Raw genomic sequence first — 21,779 nt, 5'->3', positions numbered from 1 at the left:
CCCCTTATGACGCCAGAGTCCCTGCGCATGCTGGGACCGTGACGTCACAAGGGGGCGGGGTCACCGCCTATATAAATGGCTCCGCAGCTCGCACACAGCATTCCAGCCGGAGAGAGCGTCGTGTCAACATCGGAAGAAGAGAAGAAGCGGCGAGACAGCGGCGAGACAGCAGCAGCAGACCGGGCCCCTCCCTGGCAAAAGAGCTGGAAGAAGACAGCGGAGGGGCCCGGGAGAAGACAGCGGCGACAAGACAGCGGCAGCAGACCGGGCCCCTCCCTGACAAAAGAGCTGGAAGAAGACAGCGGAGGGGCCCGGGAGAAGAGGCTGAACACCGGGAGAAGTCGGAAGGAGACCCCCCGAAGTCAGAAGAAGACCCCGGAGCTGCCTAATAAATTATTCTTAAAATCTGTGTACTGTGTTTTTTTTATTGACACTTTTTTTCCCTAGGTGAATGGGTAGGGGTACCATGTACCCCATACTCATTCACATAGGGTGGGGGGGCCAGGATCTGGGGGCCCCCTTATTAAAGGGGGGGCTCCTGGATTCCGATAAGCCCCCCGCCTGCAGACCCCGACAACCAACGGCCAGGGTTGTCGGGAAGAGGCCCTTGTCCTCATCAACATGGGGACAAGGTGCTTTGGGGTGGGGGGGCCGCAGGGCGCCCCCCTCCCCCAAGGCACTCACCCCCCCATGTTGAGGGCATGCGGCCTGGTACGGCTCAGGAGGGGGGGGGGGGCGCTCGCTCGTCCCCACCCCCTTTTCTGGCCGGCCAGGCTGCCGGTCTGGTATGGATTTTGGGGGGACCTCCACGCCGATTTTTCGGCGTAGGGGTTCCCCTAACAATCCATACCAGACCCCCTCAGGATTCCCCCTCAGGAGTCATACCAGACAGCTGTCAGCACTGCCTGTCACTCATCGCGAAAGGAAAAAAGTTTTCCTTTCCCGATGAGTGAGCCATCTCGGCGCTGGCTCCCGCGACGGGGCTCGCAGGTGTCAAATCTCGCTGAGAAATGCGGCGAGATTGACACAATATCATGGTCACCTACTGTAAATGAGAGTACTATATATACTTGAGTATAGGCCGACCCGAATATAAGCTGAGCCACCTAATTTTACCACAAAAAACTGGGAAACCGTATTGACTCGAGTATAAGCCTAGGGTGGGAAATGCAGCAGCTACTGAGTAAACAATGCCCATCTGCAGCCTCACTGTGCCCATTTGCAGCCTCACTGTGCCCACCTGTATCATCAGTGCCCATTTGCAGCCTCACTGTGCCCATCTGCAGCCTCATTGTACCCATCTGCAGCTTCACTGTCCCCATCTGCAGCCTCACTGTGCCCATCTGCAGCTGTACCTGTGATAACGAAAACAGCGGGTGTCTCCCGCTGTGTCATGCCCATCTGCAGCTGTACCTTTGATAACAAAAACAGCGGGTGCTTCCCACTGTGTCATGCAGTCTGTTCGGCCGTCCATTGTAACAAAGCCTCGCCTCTTCCTCGTCTGTTATAGACAAAACACTAATACAGTTCCCCAGCATTGTGTCATTTTCCGTCTATCACGGACTCACTCGAGTATAAGCCGAGGAGGAGTTTTTCAGCCTAAAAAATGTGTTCTGATCTGAGGAAGGGCATGAGCATGTGAGCCCGAAATGGAAATCTTGTTGAACGCTTTCTGAGATGTAACTTTACAAATCTTTGAACGAATAAACAGAGTTTTTAAGTGCAGCAATCCTTTGGACTTTTTTTTATATATAAAAGATAGACAGAGATATCATTGCACCATTGAGTAATCATCAAGGGGTGCAACATGCTAGAAACACTCATGCATTTAAAGCTTGTTGAGATTATGTGTTTTTGCTACACTGAGGCTGAGTTCACAATTATGTGAACTGGATGCGGATTTCCCTGCATCTAATTCGCATGACAGGAGATTGTGACTGGCTTTTAATGGAGCTGGTATACACAACTCCGGGGCAGCCGCGGAGCGCATTGCACAGGGCTCCTGTGCGTCTTTGGCTCAGTTTCAGGTTCAAATTCATGCAAAAATTTGGGCCAGATTCGTCCCTGAAATGGAGAACAGGGACACACCAGACCCCTCCCGCATCCGTATTAGGTATAAACCCAGCTTAAAGATGAGTCCTCTAAAAGGGATAGCAAGATGTCTTCAACTACCACAACATGCATGCAGAGCAAAAACTGAAATATCAGTAAACTGTTCATTTTAGGAGGACTGGCCTTTTGAATGTTCACTTTTATTTAAACTGATGTCAAATCTGCTCATTACCTGGTTATATTACACATTTCCACATTTCTTCTTAACAAGAACTCTGATATGTATTAATATTGTTATTGTTTTTTATGTTAATGCTAGCTGCTTGGCTGACATGTTGATACCCTAATTTTAAAACCTTTTGAGTCACTGAGCCTGAACGAGTACACAACAAGCCACGTCAGAATTCCCAAAATGACTATTCAATAAGAGACGGATAATCAAATGTGCTGAAACATTTAGGTCAGCAGCACAAACAGCTGACTGATAATTTTAGGTAAGAGATTAGCAATAGTAGTTTTCAGACAAGTATAGGTACAGTGAAACTTAAAGTTTCAAATTAAATAATAACCATGGATATTATGGACAGTGCAGTGACATCATGGTTATTCATTCTCTCTCCAATGGTGGCCCAGAGTGGTCCAAACTGCTAAACATAAATGATGTGTAAAGATAATTTAGTGCAGTAATACTATGAGCCACGGCTGGAATTCATCTCAGTGGGTGATTCCAGAGAAAGTGAGTTGAACAAAACTGCCTATTACTCAAACTGGAAAACCAAAGACTTCTAGTAACAGAAAGGAATTTTTTGGGTGGGGAGATTAAAGGTAAATATTGTGGCCAAAGTTGCATTTGTATTTTAACTAACCCTAGACCATTACATTTTATTTTAGCAGGAGTTTAGCTTTAGGCTTTGTCTTTGTGATAGATTGTCCTCACGTTTTGCCCCAGAAACTGTAAGCTTCAGTAGAGAAAGTGGGGGGAACAGACAGAAAAAGTTCTAAAACTTCCACACAATAAAAGTGAATTTATTGTGTCATTATCTTCTGAAAGGAGGACAAAAAAATGAAATGATAATCCTACCAAACTTCTCTATTCAAAGCAGACAAATGAATGCTTTAACTTAAGTTCTGCTCAAACATACTGTGTCCGAAAATCGTTAGCATATCAAGTCAATCATATACCAAAAATAGCTAACCTAAAGGAGAAGTCTGCAGAACACATAAAAATCTGTGATGCATATGAGAAATTAAATGGGTTGGTTTTTATTTTGGATGGAAACATTCTAGGCTGAGGATTGCAAACACCAAAAAAATACCTTAATGTGTAACTAATGGCATTTTTTTTTTTGACAGAGTAATGGAGGGTTATAACCCCCATCAGTTGATTTTTTGTCCTACTGGGGAGAATTCCCTTCACTTCCGCCCCATTGCCAAAACTGTGACCAATCACAGCTAGAAACACAATTGTATACAATGGATGGCATGAAAGGAAGAAATGCATTGTTTACAATTGTAATGTGATCTGCCATGATTGGTCACAGCGATCCCATGATACCGCCAGCGGACTGGTATAGTGATCAGTAATCGGCTGTGTCCGGTGGACAGAGTGTCCTACAGACTAAATATTAAGCACTGATTTGGGTTATTTTCACCAAGGAAATGTAGCAGTATACAGTTTGACCTACATTTATGAAGAAAGGTTATTTATTTGCTAAATTTTACAAAAAAGAAAGAAAAAGGTGGGTTTTTTCTAAAATTTTCTTTTGTTTATTTAGCAAAAACTAAAAAAAACTAGTCGTGATTAAATACCACCAAAAGAAAGTTCTATTTGCGTGAAAAAAATGATAAAAATGTCATATAGTACGGTGCTGCGTGATCACGCAACTGTCATTCAAAGTGTGACAGCGCTGAAAGCTGAAAATTGGCCTGGGCAGGAAGGGGGCAAAAGTGCCCGGTATTGAAGTGGTTAAGCCTTTTGTCCTCGTACCATGCAAAACTTGTGGGAGTTTGATTTCCTTGCTCTGGAAAAAATGGGAATGACCAAATCAGAGATAACCCTGTGCTACAGGACTTGAGCTTCAATAATCAGTGAAGCTAGTGATTGAGAGGCAGGATGGAACAGGAGGCTTTGGGTCAGCAAGTCTGGAATTTTTGGAAGAGGCCAAGGGCTCGTCCACCAGAAGTCCGAGTATGTCTTTGCATCATGTTCTTTTAGGTGAATTCGGTGCAATAGGAATCACCAGCACCCTTTCCTTTTTTTTGCAGCAATCAAGGGAAAATCTTTATTGAAGGGAAGGCATAAACCAGTTGGAACCAAGACTAAAGAATCATCAGAGCATCTACTCTGAAGTATAAAGGATCTCTATTCTTGGCTACAAATTTGTTTAGCTTGTTGCTGAACTTAGAGATCAGAATATTCAAATCTGGTCATCCCCACCTTTTACAGACATTCTGAGAAATCTCTGGGGTAGAAATGCTTTGACAGCTTAGAACCTTCACCTGCCAATTGTCCACTCCTGAAACGTGGACTACCAAGAGAGCTAGAATGTAAGATTCTACTCACAAGAATATAAAGTAATTTCTGTCAGGGCTGCTAGGCTTCTGTCACCCCTTGGTGGATTATGTATTCCACTGCTGTGGCTTTGTCTGATTATACTCTAATGGGGAGACCTTGTAGAAGAGAGGTCCAATGTTATACATACAATCTGATGGCTTTCAGTTGCAGAATGTTCAAGGGTAGTAGAGGCTCCTGTGGGGATTATGTACCCTAAACAGTCAGTTCAACCCAGGCACTGACTTAGTTCTTATGGTTGTGTCTCTGTAAAAGATGGCTGCAGGAATGAAGCATTACAAACAGCAACTTCCCCAGCCCATAACTGGCCTTAACAGCAAGGAGCACATGGAAGGGTGATGCATGGCAAACAAAAACAAAGAAAGATTCCCAGCTTAATTTACCAATCAGCCTGCAACAAACCGAATTGTCCTAACAGTTCACGTTAAAAACAGGAGGTTTAGTTTGCACACATTTGCAAATACATGCAATAGCTGCAGAGGCCACGACAAGGCACCTCTATATTATCTGCAGTCCTAACTCTATAAATTTTTATAAGAATGAATGAATGAATGAATTTATAGGAATGCAGCATTTTCGATAGAAGAGATGGGTGGAAACACAGCATCTGGGAGGTGTGATGCAGCTATCTCGTCCTTCTGCGACAAAGTCCAGATAGGAAAGGAAAAACACCACATTTAAAATCGTTTGCTGAGTCATCAAGAGTCAAAAAGCACGGGGTGTAAAAGTGAATGACACCCAAACCTCTGCTCCCTAAATTGCATAATGTACTCTGACCTGCAGATAGTGTTGGTAAAGCTGGGGACTGAAGTTCATGTAAACGGAAACCCTGCCTTGCCTTATCCACAATGCTGGGTCATAATAAGGTCATGATGAGCATACCCATGAAGATGTATTCATGGTCTGGGAACCATAAGACCACAGTCTTGGACCTGTATAGAACACTGTAGCTACCTTCACACATTGGCACTCTGTGTCAAGGTATGCGCCTAATGCAGATTCCAGTGGCCAAAGTAAACATTTTGGGTACAGTCCCAAAAGGTACACACTGAAGGTAATGATCCAGAAACTACCAGACAACACAAGGCAATATGCAGTCAGATGTTGATAGAGGAGTCAGAGAAAAGAAACTGGTTTAAATAAAATACTTCTCCAGAGTAAAACACATCCATCACCTAAACATACTAACAAAAACTGGAGCCTTAATGAGTGGGAGGGCTTAATATACATATATTGTTACACTCTCGGGGCGGCCCTAGTAAAAGCCTTTTCTACTGTTCAATCACTTGAAGGCTAGCAGCACATAACCCATGGTCTATGAATACCAGCCCTGTGGCATGTACTGTATGATTAAGATGAAACTATGACCATTGCTGATCCCCTTACTAAAATAGTAGTTGCCGTCTGCTCACGCTGTCCTTATAGTTTCAACACTTTATACAGTACTAACCAGGAATAAGTATGCAGGAAATCAGAATGCATGCATGACCTGGAGTGTATTTTGATTCAGCGACTCAAAGTGCCGAAGCAAAAAAATCTGAATGACAACCAGGCAATTAGCATTTTCAGAAGGTTTATTGTAACGACGGGTTGTATATTTCTGTATAACAAGTTTTCCTAAACTGCAGTTAAAACAGAACTCTGTCTGAACTACAAATTTTAACACTCCGTGAATTACAACTTAGAACTGAGCTCATTTCCAAAATGACTTTTTATTGTTCTCCAGAAATGTCATACTAATACACTTCTTTAGCTGTACCACACAAAGATACACTAAAAAGATGCACAGGGCTATTAGCATTGTCAAAAGTAAACTGCAGACGTTTCACTTTGCTACAAGACAGCTGCGTCATATACACAGAGGCTATTTGTCATCTCACAGTCATTTAACAAGGAACACCTTAAAAGATTTAGATGTCTTAAATATTTCCAGACAGAATCTAAGCACCATACAAGATGAGCTTCTTCCTCGTAATGTACTTAGGAAGTAATCTCATTATGTGTGCTCTGCTTGACTAACATGCAGATACTAAGTGGTAAGGAAAAAAAAACAGCACAGGGTTTTAGGTGAACAAAACAAACATTGACAACCCATGCACATTGAACAAACTTCTTCTGACAAATATGGAATAACAGAAATACAAGGAAATTGGGCTAGCCACACTTAAAAGAGGTGATATTTAAAGTTTGGCAGAATAAAAGGTTTATCAAGCAGTTTTAAAGTAGATCTAATCCCTAACTTTAATACATTTAGCTTGCTGAAATGTTGTGTATCAAATTTTCGTGTATTGTATATATGACAATTTTTTAAAGGATAAGTTCACCTTTCATAAAAAAAAAATAAAATAAATGCACATCTTTTCGCAGGTATACAAATGTGCAATGGCCAATGGACAGACTTCTTCTGACACCCCTTTCCCCTGTACATTTCATCACTGAGAAGATCAGTGTATGCCGTTTCTCTGCCTCCTGCTGATAGACCCCCCTCTCCAGCTTGTCACTGTGCATTTCTGTCTCTGCATTTTACACAAGACTGTACCTGCGATCAATTCAAGCTGATGTTGCCCTCCGTTGTCATAGGGAGTCACCACCCCCACCTCTCTAAACCTCTTGCATCTAAGAACAGAGGACATATGATCACTTGTATACACAAACTTTTTGTCTTGAATATCTATTTGAAACAAAATTGGTTCTTTAACCACTTACTGACTGCCCGCTTCAGTTTTACGTCGGCTGTTTGAAGGAGGATATCGTTGTTGTGGCAGCAGCTAGCTGCCATAACCCCAGTATCCTCTTCTTCAGCAGGCGGTCCCCTACAGGATAAAAGTGGTCACTGCGACGGATTCGCCGCGAGATCACTTTTATTGGTGGCGGGATAGGCCCCCCCTCCCGCCGTGATTCGTTGCCTTCCGCTACTTACCGGAGCCGTCGGCAGCAAAGGAGGCAATCGCGTCCAGTCTCCTGTTAGGTATGGAGACAAGTGAGGGGAAGATGGCCCCCACCTGTCTCCATAACAATGCAGGGCGGAAGCGATGTCAAAACGTCACTTCCGCCCACAGCTCTTAAAGGGCCATTTTTATAAATGATTTTTTTAAATGACCAATTTTATTTATTTTTTTTTTCTTGTTTGCATTTTAGTGTAAATATGAGATCTGAGGTCTTTTTGACCCCAGATCTCATATTTAAGAGGTTCTGTCATGCTTTTTTTCTAATACAAGGGATGTTTACATTTCTTGTAATAGAAATAAAAGCGACAATTTTTTTTTTTTTTAAACAGTGTAAAAATAAAAAAATCAAAAGGTAAATAAATAAGAAAAAAAATCAAAAAAATTTTAAACGCGCCCTGTCCCGACGAGCTTGCGTGCAGAAGCGAACGCATAAGTGAGTAGCGCCCACATTTGAAAACAGTGTGAGGTATTGCCGTGATCGGTAGAGCGAGAGCAATAATTCTAGCACTAGACCTCCTCTGTAACTCAAAACATGCAACCTGCAGAATTTTTTAAACGTCGCCTAAGGAGATTTTTAAGGGTAAAAGTTTGTCCACGCGGGCGCAATTTTGAAGCGGGACATGTTGGGTATCAATTTACTTGGCGTAAAATTATTAAAATTGGGCTAACTTTACTGTTGTCTTATTTTTTTATTCAAAAAAGTGTATTTTTTCCCAAAAAAGTGCACTTGTAAGACCGCTGTGCAAATACAGTGCGACAGAAAGTATTGCAACGACCGCCATTTTATTTTTAAGGGTGTTAGAAAAAAAATGTATAATGTTTAGGAATCCTAAGTAATTTTCTAGCAAAAAAACTGTTTTTAACTTGTAAACAACAAATCTCAGAAAGAGGCTTGGTCCTTAAGTGGTTAACAAGGCAGGGTTTACATATACTTTAACCTTAACCACTTGCCGACCGCCTCAGGACAATACACGTCGGCAGAATGGCACGGGGAGGCAGAGTAACGTACCCGGTGCCCAAGGCGGTCGGCATCGTTGCAGGAGCGATACACCCTGAGGGGGAGGCCAATGATTCATGGCCACCCCCTCACGATCACTCCTGACGAATGGGAAGCATCCTCTGCTTCTGAAATGTAAACAGAAGCAGAGGAAGTGATGTCATCTCTCCTCGTGCTGCCTTTTCGTTCCGGTGCCCGAGGAGAGAAGACATCAATGTGAGTTTGCACCAACACTACACTAACACTAGTACACATAGGCACATAAATCACCCCCCAATCACCCCCCCTGCACCCCATGTCACAGTGACACCAATAGCAGTTTTTATTTTTTTACTGATCACTGCATGGTGTCATTTTGTGACTGTTATAAGTGTTAGGGCTGTTAGTGGTAGGCCCCTTTAGGTCTAAGGTACCCCCCTTATAAAGGTTTAACCCCTTGATCGCCTCCGCAGTTAACCCTTTCACCCCCTGTCGCCAGTGTCACTGATCGATCATTTTTCTGATCGCCGTATTGTAAGTAAGTGTTACTGGTGACGCTAATTAGCCTGTTAGTTATTTAGGTTCACCGTCAGCTTTTTATAGAGTCAGGTACCCCCATATACTACCTAATAAAGGTTTTAACCCCTTGATTGCCCCCTAGTTAACCCTTTCACCACTGATCACCGTATAAGAGTTACGGGCGACGCTGGTTAGTTTGTTTTTTATACCCGCGTTTATTACCTAATAAAGGTTTAACCCCCTGATCGCCTGGCGGGTGATATCAGTTAGGTTTTAGGGTCAGATAGGGTCTGCGTCACCCCAGGCAGCGTCAGATTAGTGCCAGTACCGCTAACACCCACGCACGCAGCATACACCTCCCTTAGTGGTATAGTGTCTGAACGGATCAATATCTGATCGATACTAGCGTCCCCAGCAGTTTAGGGTTCTCAAAAATGCAGGGTTAGTGGAATCAGCCCAGATACCTGCTAGCACCTGCGTTTTGCCCCTCCACCCGGTCCATCCCACCCAAGTGCAGTATTGATCGATCACTGTCACTTACAAACACATAACTGCAGCGTTCACAGAGTCAGGCCTGATCCCTGCGATCGCTAACAGTTTTTTTGGTAGTGTTTGATACAGTTGCTGAATGCCTAGGAGCATTTTTTACCTGTGAGTCTCACTACTGTGCCAGTAAATTTAGGGCCCAAAATGGCAAATCGAAGGTACAGTAGTGAAAAGGCCTACACGTTTCTGAGCATGACAGATAATGAAGAGGAAGTCACTCATCTGTCAGATTCAGGCTCAGAATACGATCCTGTAGACGACAGCGGCTCCATGACAGATAGCTCTGATGATGGAGTTGTGGTCCCTGGCAAGGTCAGGCGTACCAGACCCCAATCTTCTTCTTCTGCTGTTGTTGAGGTGCAAGAACCGCAGGGCTCTCGTATGGAGCAGAGAAGTACTAGTGCCGCTCATCCTTCTAGTGAACTGGCAAGCACCAGCGGCCTAGTACACCCTGTTCGTAGTCAAACCAGCACTGCAGTAACACGGGGTGACGTGGCGAGTCCCATAAGTGCAGTTCAAGCTGGCGAAGTGGCAAGCACAAGTAGTGTCCTGCTGCCATTCATGCCCATAGTGTCCTTCCTGCAGAAGTTGCCAATCCTTCCCCTATTCACTGGCCAACCCGGAATTCAGGTGGAAACAGTTGATTTTACGTCACTTGATTTTTTTTCGCTGTTTTTACCAGTAATTTGTATGCTGGTCAATTCATCGCCGATAATCCCCAGTCCTCCCTTGCCAGAGACTGGAAACCAATTACGGTTTCTGAATTTAAGACCTTTCTGGGCCTATCCCTCGACATGGGCATAGTTAAAATGAGTATGTTGCGGTCATATTGGTCCACTGACCCAATTTACCATATGCCCGTGTTCTCTGCCTCCATGACCAGGGCAGGATACGAGCAGATCTTCTACTATATATCAAGCATTCTGAATCCTCCAGTAAATCTCTCCTTCAAATAAACTGTAATGTCTATGCTTATATGTTTAATGTCTTCATAATCAGGAATATATGAAGCAGTGAAAAAATTGTAAATAAGTTTACTAGTAGATAAGAAAGAGTATCGTAATCTGTAAGAAATATAAGGCTAACATGGAGATGTTACAGATGAACGTAAGACAACCATCCAAGCTGTCACTCAAGCTTGTCCTAACTTTTTCTGAATGAAAACACCAGAAGGAGGAGCGATCAGACCCTGTGTTACTATAAAGGAGAGGTGTAGATCAGCCCTTCAACGTCCAGTTGAAGCTACGTAACGCAAATGTTGCGAAACGCGTTGACGTAAGCTACGTGCAGGGACGCCGTCTCAGTGATCCCCGAAGCACCTTATGGTAGCGGAGAAGCGGAGAAGCGGAGCAGCGGGGACCCGCCGCGCATGAAGCGATATCACGAGCTGAGCCGAAATCATGTTCAGTGCTAGCCGGTATCGAACTAGAGGGCTGTGGAGAAACGAATAGTTAACCGCCTAACCATCAGGGCACCCGATCTATTGGTATTCGGTTGGTTACTCAGCGCAGTGGGACATGTAACAGCTAGTCTATTGGAACGCTATACCCTCCAGCAGCTGCCCAATCATCCAGCGCTGACAATCGGGAAAGGCGAGGAGCCTGTTTCATCCCTGTAATATCCGAATCCATACCAGGAAGGAAGGCGGTAATGTAACATAAGTGATTAACGTATTCACTCAACAGCACCCTAACTTAGCAATATGGTTGATGTATATACAAAATCTTGAATGGTTTATGAACTGTTGTAAGCCTGGGAATACCTGAGGAAAAATACTAAGAGACTTCTTAGTGCTTTCACTATCACCGACCACTCACATGCACGCAATTGTCTCCAGTCATATCTGACCAGTCTGACTTAAATCACAAATTTACCCTATAGAAATCCCTTGTATATCTGTGTCCAGACTCCGCAATCATAAGTATGGGACAGTAACTCGGACATAACAATATCTTGAGGACTTGAGAGTAATCTCAGAAGGACTAGTGTTGGGTCAATTATTACAGCCTCTCACTGCTTCATTAACCGCTCCTAGATATATGGCTCCATTTAGAACCCTATCCATCCAGCCTATTCAGGTCACTAGTACCCCCGGGGACCACCTTTGCATAACAACCCCTTTACTTACTATCTAATTAGATTATTTAATTTAACTAATAACACTGGCAATTAAGCCATTGGGATTGTTATGCAAACGTGGAACACTTCAGGCGCCTGCACTGTATGTTATTTGTTGGTTTGTTACTGTGTATGTACTGTCTATTCTAGTTTTGCCATCTGTTACATTGATACATCATCTGTTATTTTATACATTTGAAGTATCATTTTACGATTGGTTTCCAGAGAATATTAGGTTATTAACCTTAATAGAAAGCAACTAAGTGTTTTTATACCAGTGTGTCAGGTGTTTAAACCATTAATAAAATTTGATATTTATTTTATTCACGATCTCTCTGACTGCCCTCTCTGACCATAAGTAGCTGTCTTTTTATCCCAGGGACGCCCAATCTGTGGACCTCCCAGGGATAGCTCTTCATATAAGTATATGTTACAGGCTACGGCCAGAACCTCCAAAGTGGAGGAATGGCAGAGAGTAAGCTATGGCTTTATAATGATTAGAGTGTGAGTAATTCTATGGTCATTTTGTGGTTTTAGTTGCCAGTACCGCTAACACCCACGCACGCAGCATACACCTCCCTTAGTGGTATAGTGTCTGAACGGATCAATATCTGATCGATACTAGCGTCCCCAGCAGTTTAGGGTTGCCAAAAATGCAGGGTTAGTGGAATCAGCCCAGATACCTGCTAGCACCTGCGTTTTGCCCCTCCACCCAGCCCAGCCCACCCAAGTGCAGTATCGATCGATCACTGTCACTTACAAACACATAACTGCAGCATTCACAGAGTCAGGCCTGATCCCTGCGATCGCTAACAGTTTTTTTTTGGTAGCGTTTGATACAGTTGCTGAATGCCTAGGAGCTTTTTTTACCTGTGAGTCTCACTACTGTGCCAGTAAATTTAGAGCCCAAAATGGCAAATCGAAGGTACAGTAGTGAAGAGGCCTACACGTTTCTGAGCATGACAGATAATGAAGAGGAAGTCACTCATCCGTCAGATTCAGGATCAGAATACGATCCTGTAGACGACAGCGGCTCCATGACAGATAGCTCTGACGATGGAGTTGTGGTCCCTGGCAAGGTCAGGTGTACCAGACCCCAATCTTCTTCTTCTGCTGTTGTTGAGGTGCAAGAACCGCAGGGCTCTCGTATGGAGCAGAGAAGTACTAGTGCCGCTCATCCTTCTGGTGAACTGGCAAGCACCAGCGGCCTAGTACACCCTGTTCGTAGTCAAACCAGCACTGCAGTAACACGGGGTGACGTGGCGAGTCCCATAAGTGCAGTTCAAGCTGGCGAGGTGGCAAGCACAAGTAGTGTCCTGCTGCCACCAAGAAGACAAAGATAGGCCCTTCGTGCCCATAGTGTCCTTCCTGCAGAATTTGCCAATCCTTCCCCCATTCACTGGCCAACCCGGAATTCAGGTGGAAACAGTTGATTTTATGTCACTTGATTTTTATTCGCTGTTTTTACCAGTAATTTGTATGCTAGTCAATTCATTGCCGATAATCCCCAGTCCTCCCTTGCCAGAGACTGGAAACCAATTACGGTTTCCGAAATTAAGACCTTTCTGGGCCTATCCCTCGACATGGGCATAGTTAAAATGAGTATGTTGCGGTCATATTGGTCCACTGACCCAATTTACCATATTCTGTGTTCTCTGCCTCCATGACCAGGGCAGGATACGAGCAGATCTTGCGGTTCATGCAATTCAACAACAATGAACTCTGTCGTCCTCGTGGAGACCCTGGATACGATTGGCTCTACAAAATTCGATCCCTCATACACCACTTCAACCAACGTTTTGCAGACTTGTTTACTCCCCATCAAGTTGTCTGCGTTGATGAGTCCCTGATTAAGTTTCCTGGCCGCTTGTCTTTCAAACAGTATCTTCCCAGCAAGCGTGTCAGATACGATGTCAAGATGTATAAGCTCTGTGACAGGGCCACAGGCTATACATATAGTTTTATGGTTTACGAGGGAAGAGATAGTCACGTAGAGCTGCCGAACTGCCCAGATTACATAGGGAGCGCTGGCAAGATTATGTGGGACTTGGTGTCACCCCTATTTGGAAAGGGGTACCATTTGTATGTGGACAATTATTACACGAGCGTGTCACTTTTTAGTCACTTGTTTGATCATCAGATTGGCACATGTGACACCGTGCGATCTAATCACCGGGGCTTTCCCCAGCGGCTTGTAGATTCCCGTTTTAGGCTGCGGGAGAGAGCCTGCTTCAAGTGTAATAACTTGCTCGCTGTGAAGTAGAGGGATAATAAGAATGTTTTCATTCTTTCCTCCCTTCATGCAGACACGACGGCCCAAATTCCTACAGCAACTGGTGTTGTGGAGAAACCCCTCTGTGTCCACGAATATAACCAAAATATGGGAGGGGTGGACCTCAACGACCAGTTGTTGGCGCCGTACCTAGTTGCCCATAAGGCCAGACGCTGGTACAAAAAAGTGTCTGTATATTTATTTCAATTGGCTTATGTTCTATACTGAGCTTCAGGACGGACTGGATTCTTCATTAAATTCCAGGAAGAGATCGTCAGAGCCCTTCTGTTTCCAGACGGTGCTCCACCTCACCTTCCCAATCCAAATGCAGTAAGCTGGCTGCATGAGAGGCATTTTCCTATTGTCCTCCCGAGTACCCCTACCCAACGAGCCCCCCAAAAAAGATGTCGCGTCTGTAGCAAGCACGGATATAGGTGTGACACTCGCTATTATTGTCCCTCCTGTCCTGACAATCCTGGTCTTTGCATTGGTGAATGTTTTGAATGTTACCATACACTAGTGGAGTTTTAGCGTAGGGTACAGCACTGCACAGACTAGGACACACTTTCACAGGGTCTTCCAAGATGCCATCACATTCTGAGAGACCCAAACTTGGAACCGTTACAGTTACAAAAGTTACAGTTTTACAAAAAAAGTGTAAAAAGAAAAAAAAAAAAAAAAAAGTAAAAAACACAAAAAAAATATATAAAATAAAAAAACAAAAATAGTTGTTGTTTTATTGTTCTCTCTCTCTATTCTCTCTCTATTGTTCTGCTCTTTTTTACTGTATTATATTCTGCAATGTTTTATTGTTATTATGTTTTATCATGTTTGCTTTTCAGGTATGTAATTTTTTTAATCTTTACTGTATACTGTATTTTATGGTTAACCATTTTATTGTTTTCAGGTACGCCATTCAGCTGCAGTGCGGATTTATTTATCTTGACAGCAACAGCGTTTGCTCCCACGATACATAAAGCTGTGACTCCAGCGCTGTAGAAGGTGATTTCACCACCGCAGTTAAAAAAAAGAGCATATATGCCGAAGCATGGGGGCAGCAGGGGTAAAGGAACGATTTGTTCCTAACATTTGGGGCGGATGCCCCCATGCTTCGGAATATATATATTTTAGGCACAGATTGCGTTTAAAAATGTTTTATTTTTTACTATTCTTTTTTGTATTTGCTTTGCAGGTATGGTAAGTCTTACTGTTATACTGTAATGTTACTTTGTTTTATTGTTAACCATCATTTGCTTAGCAGGTACGCCATTCAGTTGCAGTGCGGATTTATTTATATTGACAGCAACAGCGTTTGCTCCCATGATACATAAAGCTGTGACTCCAGCGCTGTAGGAGGTGATTCCACCACCACAGTTAAAAAAAAGAGCATATATGCAGAAGCATTGGGGCAGCAGGGGTGGAGGAGCGATTTGTTCCTAACTTTTGGGGTGGATGCCCCCATGCTTCGGCCTATATTTTTTAGGCCATTCAGCTGCAGCACTGATTTATTCATCTTGACAGCAACAGTGTTTGCTCCCACGATACATAAAGCCGTGACTCCAACGCTGTAGGTGATTTCATCACCACAGTTTAAAAAAAATGGTGCATGTATGGCCATCATTAAAAGTGGGTGGATGAAGGGAGGTATTCTAATGGTGGGCATACCCACCGATCAATCTCTTTTTTCGTTCAGCTCACAGGCTGCATGAAAAAAAAAAAAAAAAATTACAATATATGCCCAACAAGGACCAGCAATGTACTGGTATGTTGCTGGACTTTGAGTGGTTATACCAGAATGATGCCTGCGGGTTTAGGTATCATCTTGGTATCATTCTTTTTAGCCAGGCTTTCATGTAAAAACAATCCTAGCGGCTAATTAGCCTCTTGACTGCTTTTACAAGCAGTGTGAGGGAATGTTCCCCCTCCCCCTCCCGCCGTCTTCCATGGTTTTTTCGGGCTCTCCTGTCCCAACAGGGAACCTGAGAACGCAGCCAGTGGTTCCGCTAGCTGACCATAGAGCCGATCAGAGACCAGAACGGCTCCAATCATCTCTATGGCCTAAGAAACCGGAAGCTACGAGCATTTCATGACTTAGATTTCGCCGGATGTAAACAGCGCCATTGGGAAATTGGGAAAGCATTTTATCACACCGATCTTGGTGTGGTCAGATGCTTTGAGGGCAGAGGAGAGATCTAGGGTCTAATAGACCCCATTTTTTGCAAAAAAAAGAGTACCTGTCACTACCTAGTGCTATCATAGGGGATATTTACATTCCCTGAGATAACAATAAAAATGATTTAAAAAGAAAAAATGAAAGGAACAGTTTAAAAAAAAAAAAAAAAAAAAAAAAAGGACCCCTGTCCCCCGCTGCTCTCGCGCAAAGGCGAACACAAGCATCGGTCTGGCATCATATGTAAACAGCAATTGCACCATGCATGTGAGGTATCACCGCAAAGGTCAGATCAAGGGCAGTAATTTTAGCAGTAGACCTCCTCTGTAAATCTAAAGTGGTAACCTGTAAAGGCTTTTAAAAACTTATGTAGTTTGTCGCCGCTGCGCGTTTGTGCGCAATTTTAAAGCATGTCGTGTTTGGCATCCATGTACTCGGCCTAAGATCATCTTTTTTCGTTCATCAAACATTTGGGCAATATAGTATGTTTTAGTTTATTAAAATTTTAAAAAGTGTGTTTTTTCCCAAAAAAATGTGGTCGAAAAATAGCTGCGCAAATACTGTGTGGAAAAAAAAAATGAAACACCCACCATTTTAATCTGTAGGGCCTCTGCTTTTAAAAAAAATATAATGTTTGGGGGTTCAAAGTAATTTTCTTGCACAAAAAAAGTATTTTTTCATGTAAACAAAAAGTGTCAGAAAGGGTTGTCTTCAAGCGGTTAGACGAGTGGGTGATGCGTGACATAAGCTTATAAATCTTGTGCATAAAATGCCAGGACAGTTCAACCCCCCCCCCCCCAAATTACCCCATTTTGGAAAGTAGACACCCCAAGCTATTTGCTGAGAGGCATGTCGAGTCCATGGAATATTTTATATTTTGACACAAGTTGCTGGAAAAAGACAATTTTTTTTTTTGCACAAAGTTGTCACTAAATGATATATTGCTCAAACATGCCATGGGCATATGTGAAATTACACCCCAAAATACATTCTGTTGCTTCTCCTGAGTACGGGGATACCACATGTGTGAGACTTTTTGGGAGTCTAGCCGCGTACGGGCACCCGAAAACCAATCACCGCCTTCAGGGTTTCTAAGGGCGTAAATGTTTGATTTCACTCCTCATTGCCTATCACAGTTTCAGAGGCCATGGAATGCCCAGATGGCACAACCCCCCCCCCCCCCCAAATGACCCCATTTGGAAAGCAGATATCCCAAGCTATTTGCTGAGAGGTATGGTGAGTATTTTGCGGAGCTCGCTTTTTGTCATAAAGTTTTGAAAATTAAAAAAATTTTAAAAAAATACATTTTTCTTTTCTTTCTTCATTTTCAAAAACAAATGAGAGCTGCATAATACTCACCATGCCTCTCAACAAATAGCTTGGGGGTGTCTACTTTCCAAAATGGGGTCATTTGTGGGAGGGGGGGTTGTGCTATCTTGGCATTTTTTGGCCTTCAAAAATTTACGCCCTTAGAAATCCTGAAGGTGGTGATTGTTTTTTTCGGGGCTTTGTACTCGGCTAGGCTCCAAAAAAGTCCCCCACATGTGGAATCCCCATACTCAGGAGAAGCAGCAGAATTTATTTTGGGGTATAATTCCACATATGCCCATGGCATGTTCGAGCAATATATCATTTAGTGACAACTTTTTACAAAAAAAAAAAAAAAGTTTGTAATTTTCCCGCAAGTTGCGGCAAAATATAAAATATTCCGTGGACTCAACACGCCTCTCAGCAAATAGCTAGGGGTATCTACTTTCCAAAATGGGGTCATTTGGGGGGTTTTTGTGTCATCTTGGCGTTTTATGGTCTTCAAAACTGTGATAGGTAGTGAGGAGTGAAATAAAATATTTATGTCCTTAGAAATACTGAAGGTGGTGCTTGGTTTTCAGGGCCCCGTACGCGGCTAGGCTCCCACAAAGTCCCACACATGTGGTATCCCCGTACTCAGGAGAAGCAGCAGAATGTATTTTGGGGTGTAATTCCACATATGCCCATGGCATGTGTGAGCAATATATCATTTAGTGACAACTTTTTGTAAAAAAAATTTTTTATTTTTTTTGTCATTATTCAATCACTTGCAACAAAAAAATAAATATTCAATGGGCTCAACATACCTCTCAGCAATTTTCTTGGGGTGTCTACTTTCTAAAATGGGGTCATTTGGGGGGGGGGGTTGTACTGCCCTGCCATTTTAGCACCTCAAGAAATGAGATAGGCAGTCGTAAACTAAAAACGATGTAAATTACAGAAAATGTACCCTAGTTTGTAGACGCTATAACTTTTGCGCAAACCAATAAATGTATGCTTATTGACATTTTTTTTACCAAAGACATGTGGCTGAATACATTTTGGCCTAAATGTATGACTAAAATTGAGTTTATTGGATTTTTCTTATAACAAAATGTAGAAAATACAATTTTTTTTTTTTTTAATTTTCGGTCTTTTTTCATTTATATCGCAAAAAATAAAAATCACAGAGGCCATCAAATACAATCAAAAGAAAGCTCTATTTATGTGAACAAAAGGATGCAAATTTCGTTTGGGTACAGCATTGCATGACCGCGCAATTACCAGTTAAAGCAGCGCAGTGCCAAATTGTAAAAAGTCCTCTGGTCTTTAGGCAGCCAAATGGTCTGGGGCTTAAGTGGTTAATCTGTTCAAATTATAACCAGTAAGGCAAGCTCTCACACTATATAGATGTTGAAGAATTTTGATTTGACATTACAAATCCTGCAGCATATAGCTAGCTATAGTATTCCGTTTCCAGATAAATGATGAAGAAACACCTGCGCTGTCAGAAATACCTATGCTAAGGGGCACTGCTGCAACACCTAAATGGCTGATCCAAACAGACAAAAGTGGTATGAATAAAGTGAGTGGTGATTGTGCTGTGATAAAAAGGGGAAGGGGGGAAGAGGAAGGGGAAGGGGCTAGCTTAAATGTATAGAGAGGTGAGTGAAAAAATAAAAAAATAATATATTTAAAAAAATATAATAAGCATTATAATAAGCATGAGGGCTAGTATCATACTAGCACATGGAAAATATTGTAAATACTGAAACAAAAGAAAAGAAAGTTCTCAGTGCAAAAGGGCTAGTATCATACTAGCACATATGTGGTAACTCAGCAAATACTTATTAGAAGAAAAATCTCAGTGCAAAAGGGCTAGTATCATACTAGCACATATGTGGTAACTCAGCAAATACTTATTGGTGACTCCAAGTAAATAAATAAATGGTGAACAATCCCACCACCTAGTAGTACAAAGTGCTCAAACAATGAGTCATCAGTTCCAAAAAGGCAAAATGAAAAAATTATACAAAATATAACAGTATAATGAAATGTAATAAAGTGCGGTCTCATGGGCACTAAATCCGAATAGAATGAGGAAACAAAATTGCCGTGTATCGTCACGTCACGTGACTTCATCAGATGTCAGACCTCTGATGAAGTCACGTGACGTGACGATATGCATCAGGATTGGAGCACGGAACTGTCACAGACTGACGATAGGATAGTGCTTGTGGATGTTTTTTTACTATAGCCTTCTGCTAAATGTAAGTGTACTATGTTGTTTTTAACCTAATAAACTGATTTATATACGGGATCACGCTATGTGCACTCTCTTCCAACACTCCACATATATTCATCCCATTGTGACGAGCATTGAGGAAATGGGGACGGTTTGAAGACACCCTTTTGAGGTATACGAACTCGGCGTATGTTGGATTGACGCCCACACTCATTTTTCAAAAGGGAGTGCATCCCCCTTCTGTGTCCTGTCCCTTTTTCCACTCTGGCTGCCACAGAGTTATACTACATACTGTCTGCTTATGTTTTTTATATACCATCCTGCACACCCACCACCCGAATCGCCTGAACTACTGGATGGGACCCTTGCCTGCTGGTGATTTGTTATTGGATTACAAGATGTTGTCTCGCAGCAGTAAGGTGAGCTGCTTGCGAGCACAGAGGTGTCCCCACTGAAGACTTTTTTTTCCCTTTCCTGTGGCTTGTGGACTTGCCTTTTTGGAACTGATGACTCATTGTTTGAGCACTTTGTACTACAAGGTGATGGGACTGTTCAGCATTTATTTATTCACTTGGAGTCACTAATAAGAATTTGCTGAGTTACCACATATGTGCTAGTATGATACTAGCCCTTTTGCACTGAGATTCCCTTTTTTTTTTTTTCATTTCAGTATTTACAATATTTTTTATGTGCTAGTATGATACTAGCCCTCATGCACATGGACTTTTTTTGATTTATATATTTTTATTTGGTTCAATATATATATATATTTTTTTGTACCCACACTGTATTTGTCACTCATTTTATAGCTTTTTATATGTTTTAGGCAATTTTGTTTCCTCATTCTATTCGGATTTAGTGCCCATGAGACCGCACTTTATTACATTATTATTTCATTATACTGTTATATTTTGTATAATTTTTTCATTTTGCCTTTTTGGAACTGATGACTCATTTTTTGAGCACTTTGTACTACTAGGTGGTGGAATTGTTCACCATTTATTTATTTACTTGGAGTCACCAATAAGTATTTTCTGAGTTACCGCATATGTGCTAGTATGATACTAGCCTTTGGGACAGAGAACTTTCTTTTCTTTTGTTTCAGTATTTACAATATTTTTCATGTGCTAGTATGATACTAGCGCTCATGCTTATTATATTTTTTTAAATATATTATTTTTTTATTTTTTCACTCACCTCTCTATACATTTGAGCTAGCCCCTTCCCCTTCCTCTTCCCCCCTTCCCCTTTTTATCACAGCGCAATCATCACTCACGTTATTCATTCCGTTTCCAGAGTTTACAATCGTTTCTCTATAGCGTGTCATGCTGGAACTTAATACTGAGCTACTTTAAGACATCTCTACTTATTTTCAACGCAAGAATTATAAGAGGAAGATAAATGCAACCTGAGAAAAGTGACCCCTTCCAATCCTTGCTAAGCAAGTGTTGTACTCATAATCCTTTGCTCTTCTGCTCGGAAGAATTATCTTTTTTCAGCAAGTTCTAACAAATCTCTGTTAAAAATAGAGAACCTCGGACTGCTTAAGCACTAACTGCCCTTTAGAACTACCAGCAATGATCATGATGCTCAACAACAGGATCAGTACCTGTTTTGGTAGTGTAAAAAATCAAAACTTTCCTAGTCTCAGTCAAATATACCACAAAACACCAATTACATCAGGGGTCAGCAACCCTCTGATAATGGGCAGGTGATGGGTAAATTGCATCTCCGCTTTGCCGACACTCCATCTGAGGTGATCCTCCCCTACTTGTGGAGCAGCGGAGGGAAGCAACATACTTAGCATGCTGGGTTGCTCCTCACCAGTCCTCCTCTCCTGTCCATTCCAGGCGCTTGTGTGTGACATCATATGGAATGAAAAAGTAAGGAGGGCTGGGGATGATCAGCATGCCAGATGAAAAAGCAGCAGTGTGGTACCACCACTTCCCTACTCTGCATATAGGGTAAATCTCTGCCCTGCTGACCTCTGTCTGCATCAGTAGGGTAGAGGATGGTGGTCAGCAAGGCTGAGGACAGGGGGCATTAGTGCAGTCCTCTGCCCTGATAACCACCC

General features: G+C 42.5%; 1 protein-coding gene across 5 annotated transcripts in view; it reads right to left on the bottom strand.

Moving 5' to 3' along the window:
- Positions 1–21,779, bottom strand: part of GBE1 (1,4-alpha-glucan branching enzyme 1) — a 309,698-nt gene that overhangs the window by 143,309 nt on the left and 144,610 nt on the right. The window lies entirely within an intron of this gene.

The sequence above is a fragment of the Aquarana catesbeiana genome, linkage group LG02 (genome assembly GCF_042186555.1).
Source record: "Aquarana catesbeiana isolate 2022-GZ linkage group LG02, ASM4218655v1, whole genome shotgun sequence".
NCBI lineage: Eukaryota > Metazoa > Chordata > Amphibia > Anura > Ranidae > Aquarana > Aquarana catesbeiana.
This window is presented reverse-complemented; position numbering and strand designations above follow the sequence as displayed.